At 35.2% G+C, this 6000-nt stretch overlaps 1 pseudogene; it reads left to right on the top strand.

Annotated features, from left to right (window-relative positions):
• Positions 1-2437: 2437 nt before the first annotated feature.
• Positions 2438-6000, top strand: part of LOC125409833 (small nuclear ribonucleoprotein E pseudogene) — a 73146-nt pseudogene continuing 69583 nt past the window's right edge.

Genomic DNA, 6000 nt, shown 5'->3' with positions numbered 1-6000 from the left:
TTTTTTTTAAGATTTTAACCATGCAATCTAATGGTGATGTTGACACTGACAGATTCCAAGTCAAGAATAAAGAGTAACATTGGGACTTGGGCTGGAATCTAGTTGGTGCAGTGCTTGGCCTGCGCACATGAAGCCCACTGTTCAGTCCCCAGCACCATAACCAGTTTGGTTGCCTAGGCCTGTAATCACAGAACTTAAAAGATAGAAGCAAGAACATTAGAAGTTCAAGGCCATTCTCAGTTATATAGTGAGTTGGAGGCCAGCCAGGGCTACATAAAGCCCTATATTAAAAAACAAACAAACAAATAAATAATATAGTTGTAGATATGAGTTGAAGTTATAACCCTAAGTAGTCACGTGATTAGTGGTAACTTTCCCTGTCTGTGAAACGAGGGTATTTGGACAGAAGACAGCTAGTATCTCCTTCAGTTCTGATGATGCTTAGGGAACTGATGCTAATACACAGCACAACTAAGTGTTGAAATTACGATTTTCACCTTTGCTGATCCACAGTTGTCATAGTAATTTTTATCTCAGGAGTGCTCAATGAGAAAAAACTTCTCGCTTTTCCTCCCATCCCGAGTCCTTATCTATTCCAAAGCGGAGACTAAATGCTAGATTGGAAATGCAAGTCAAAAATTCCAGCAACACCTGACACAGCTCGTGTAGCACCTGCTTCTCTCTTTTGTTCATTAAAATAAAACCAACATCTCCTATGTCCATCTGGCACTACTCAAAGGTTGCCAACCTGGCATCACTCACGGGTACTAAATTCACTGACTCTTATCTAAAACAAATTTCATACTTACTGGTCATGAGCTCAGCATGAATGAAATCAGCAGATTTTGTCGTACCCAGTTAGTGACACTTAATTCCAACAAGCAAACTTTAAATTTTGCATAGCTAATTATTTTGAATATGCTTTAAAACAAATTATGAAAGCAGCAACTTAAATTGTTGGACCCAGATAAAATAATCCCGAGTATTCAAAGTTTATTTTTGACTAATAACTTGAAATATAATATAGTAAATACAATATACTGTTAAATAATTATCAGAAATAAAGTTTCAAAAATAAAAGAAAACGTTAGTATTCAATTGAATGCATAAAAATGAATTATGCACTATTAAATATATAAGATCATAGTCAATTACCCTTTTAAAAAATAAAAATCTAAATGGTGCTAGATATATATTCTTGAAAACCTTCATAATTAGAAACAATCAGGAAACAGAAACATTACATATTCCTTCAAATACAAATAGTTCAAATGAGCATATGCAATCAACCTAATGAGCTGGTGACAGTTTTCTAGAACTATTATAATACAAAAAGAAAATCTCTGCTCACTGTTAAAACGTTATCAAATTCCCATTTTGATACTTTCCTTTAATATTTTTTTGAAAAATAGCAGGAAAAAAAAGAGGAAACTCCCTAAGTCTCTTGATGTGTCATAATAAATCTTTGAAGGTAAAAACTGAATAGTCAGCTAGGCAAAATAAATTCTTACTCTTTGCTGTTTCCCTTTCTGGTTCATGTATGGCTTCATTTTAGTAAGAAAAGTTATGCAAATATCATAAAGCTGTATCAAATTTCCTGGACAAGAACATGTCATTTTAATGAAAATTTTTATATTGATCTTTCTTAATTGTTTAAACAAAGGCTAAAGGCACCCCTGGACACTGAATTATCTCATTATTTTGTTGATTCCAAAGTTAACTTTGCTATGTATAAATTCTTGAATTACTTCTGTCAACTGAGCCTTGTTGTTAATGAAAAGCAAGTATAAAAAGTCAAGAACTCTAGAATGTGGTAAAGATTTGAAGAGGAGACTTCAGAAACCCAGCTGGATGAGAAACCCACTCAGGTGGTCTCAGGAGGCTAATCATGAGCTCTGGATTCTGCCCTCTGCATCATTTCTCCTCTGGAAGGTTCAAGTCTTTGAAGACCTCTGTACTCTTAATCCTTTTGATGGTTAGATCTGGCACCCAACCATTCACCTCTTCATGTGCAACTATTTCCTCCTGGGTTGACATCCACAGCTTTAGCTTCTATTTGCTTCTGAAACTACCCCATGTGTATTGATATTTATTCCACCTAGTACAGTCTTTCTCAACACTGACTGCCTGACTAAACACCATAATAGGGCTCCACAGGAAAGATGACTCATTCCTAAAGTGCACTTGGTGCTTTTTTAGAGGACCTAACTTCAATTCCCAGCATCCTTATTAGAGGGCTCATAATAAATTGCAACTCCACTTTCATGAGATATGTCTCTTCCTGGTGTCAACAGGCACTATAACATACATACATGCACACACACATACACACACATAAAACATTAAAATGAAGCTTTAAAAATCCAAATCTGGACTTTCAGAAGTCACTTTTCTGAGAGGTAACTTTTCTCCTCTCATGGTCTTTGTGACTTTCACCATGTTGTATCATGGCCAGGACCAGAAGGTGCAAAAAGTGATAGTGTATCCCATAAACCTCATCTTCAGATACTTGTAAAATAGATCTCAGATTCAGGTGTGACTGTATGAGCAAGTGAATATGCAGATAAAGGGTTGTATTATTGGTTTTGATGTGCATATGAACCTTGTATTAGATGATGCATAGGAGAGTCACTCTAAAACAAAGTCAAGGAAACAATTGTGTTGGTTCATGCTGAAAGGAGATATTATTCTGCTCCAAACTGTTTCCTGTAAACAGAAACTGCACTGTTGTCTCCCTGCCACTCAGACCCAAATAATCACACAGAAACAACATTAATTACAACACTGTTTGGCCAATGGCTTAGTCATATTCCTAGGTAGCTCTTACATCTTAAATTAGCCCATTTCTATAAATCTATGTATTCCCATAAGGCTGTGGCTTACCAGATATGTTCCGCTATCTTTCTCCTTCAGCAGCTACATATCGCTTTGACTTCATCTACTCTTCTGTCTCTCTCTCTCTCTCTCCCTGTCTCTCTCTCTTTCTCTCTCTCTCCCTCCATCTGGATTTCCTGTCTGATTTTACTCTGCTAAGCCATTGGACAAAATAGCTTTATTCATCAACCAATAAAAGTAACATATATACAGAAGGACATCCCACATCATCTCCCCTTTTTTGTCTAAATAAAAGGAAGGTTTTCACTTTAACATAGTAAATTTACATATAAAAAACAGTTGTCAGGTAAGAATTATAGTTAAATATTTAGTCCATTTATATTTAGGAAATTAAGGAAAATATCATCTACCTTGTCTGTGTGAGTCTAAAGTTTTATATCTAAGTTATATTTTATCATAACAAAGGTAACCTGTAATTATAATAATCTAGTCTTCAACTCCATCAAAGACCCCACACGGATATAATATTACCTATGTAAACAGAAAGTGCATTGTAAGCAACCTCCAAAGTTCTAGAATTGACAGAAACATCTTGTTGACTGGGGAGTCATCGTGAATTCTTCTGCCATGTTAGGGCATCCATCTTCAGCCTATAGGCCCCAAATATCTGTCAGACTTTCTAGTGAAGCCAGAAATTTGAAGACCTCTTCTGCCTTATACTGACAAAGTTTATCAGTTGCTTTTTTCTTTCTCCTGAAGAATGTCTGGCAGTTTCTGCTGTGAAACAGAAACCCTGAAAGATATCCCCATATTTTGGAAAGTTCAGCAGTTTCTTTTCTGTGGGTCCTGCATGTCCAGTTTATATAGCATACCATCAAGCATCCCAGGCAAAAATAGTTTCATGCCCCAATGGCTAATCTTGTCACATTGAAGACAAATTTTATAATGAGTTTCTTCAGTGCCCATCAACCTCTCTCAAGTAATTGGTACTGCCAGAAGCAGACATGTCTCACTATCAAGAAAAGTCTAAGTTCTTAAAATTTTTTAAATGCCATATTCTTTAGGCCTTTGAAGTATTGAAGATTATTTATCTAACTGAATATATCTCTTTCTAGAAAAATCTAACTAACATGATAAAAATTTAATTAGTATAGATGACTATTAATCTGTATTTCTTAATTATAAATTACATTTTAAGTGATCTGTATAAGCATATAACCATAAACAAAAGTTTATATATAGATATAATTATAGATATACATATATAGAGTATAGCAAAATTGACCTTAAATTTATATCAATAGAACAAAATCATACCAATGTAAATTATTCATTTATATATCATATCCCGTCCCATTTTTGGCAAAAGATTGACTGTAATGATTTAACCATTTATACTCAACCCCTTTTAAATGAAAATAAACATTTATAAACAATCATTTTGGGAATTTGGGCACAGTTTTCTCCAAACTGCTTCCTGCTCTTTTGGGTAAAGTATTTTTTGGATCCATCGAGACCTTTCAGAAGATCTTGTTCCATAAAATCACTTTCCCCTGGAAGAAATCCACAGGTTTCTATCCTCTGTGTAAACAAAAGCAGAGCCTCTTTTCCAAAGTAACATATCATTAGATTCAAATTTTAAAGTCAAGATACCTTTAAACTATTTATATTGGTTTAGCTTAGCAGCACCCAGAATCAAATGTCTCTCTTCAATAAAAACATTTAAAGAATACAATAATATACATAATACAGACTCTGTGTATTTTCTACCTTTTCATGGACCATTATAATTTTTTATTTTAATTTTCCTTTAAGAACCTCAGTTAAACATCCTCACATTATTTTTTCTATGACTTTGTCTATCTTTCATCTTATCTGTTTTAAGATGTAAGAGCTAGTTAACAGTATGCCTAAGCTGTTGGCCAAATAGTATTGTGATTAATGTTGTTTCTATGTGATTACTACACATTCATCAAATGTGATTACACACATTTATCAAACTAACTGTGGGCCCATTTAGAGGACTTTTTTTTTGTCCTGAGCCTGTCTTTACTGAGTATCTGTAATCCTTTTCTAACCAAGAATGTTTTTTAAAATGCTAAGCAGGTATGACTAGGACTAATACTGTAGCTTTGCCTATCGGCTGGATCCCATCTAACAAGTGGAAGTATGTTCATTACCTCTGGGAGCCATGTTCACCACCCCAGCTCCAGAGATGCAGTGGATCTTTGTCGCCATTAAGCAGCTATGATCAAACTGCTCACAAACCCCACTTAAGTCCTCAATAGCAGGATCAGAGCCAGAGTGTTTCTGTCACTAGTGTGAATAAGGAAGTCATCTCTGAAAGAAGCCAAGCCTCTACTTGCTGCCAGCAAACAGGGCCTATCTGAACAAAAAAAAATATGTGGCTACCAAGAGCCTGTGATGTTAGTAATTTTTTCTCTATAAGTATTTGAAGACTTGGAAAATCCTGGTAGACAAGCTGAGACAATGAAATGTGGTCATGACAGAAGACCACAAACTGAGTGTACTCAACAGTAAAAATTTATGGTCTCTTAGTTTCAGTGTCATGGTGCCCACGGGGTAATTTTTCCTGAAGAGTATGGAGAACTGGTCCCTTGCTTTTGCCTGATTTTGGAGGTCTTATGGACATGTTTGGAGTGCTATGGTCCATAAAAACATCACTTTCTCTTTGCCTTCATCTTCACAGTGTGTCTTCTAGGGAGTGGGTGTGGATGTGATTATGTCTCTCTGTGTGTATGTTTGTGTTTGTATACATATCTGTCTGTTTCTAAATGTATTTATTTTGTAAGTATACCTGTCATATTAGGCAGTTCAATGTACTCTGTCATGATCTCATTTTGACTGCATCCACAATTTCTTCAAATAAGGTTGCATTTTAAGGCACTGAGTCTAAGACATCAACATATATGTTGAGGAAGTGGTAGGATAAAATGTAGACCATAACAGTTTGACAGTAGGACAGTGTCCCTGACTGTAAATTTGATCTTGATGTACTCTTAGTTTCAAGCATAGGCAGAAAGCAGATGAAGGTGAACATCTGTATGTATAGCCTCATTCCATCAAAACTTTTGGATAACATATTATTTTATCTGAAAACTTAGACATTCAGAGTCATATATATGGGCATGTGACTGATAAATT

This window comes from Myodes glareolus, chromosome 25, assembly GCF_982192425.1.
Source record: "Myodes glareolus chromosome 25, mMyoGla1.1, whole genome shotgun sequence".
NCBI classification, from domain to species: Eukaryota; Metazoa; Chordata; class Mammalia; order Rodentia; family Cricetidae; genus Myodes; species Myodes glareolus.
This window is presented reverse-complemented; position numbering and strand designations above follow the sequence as displayed.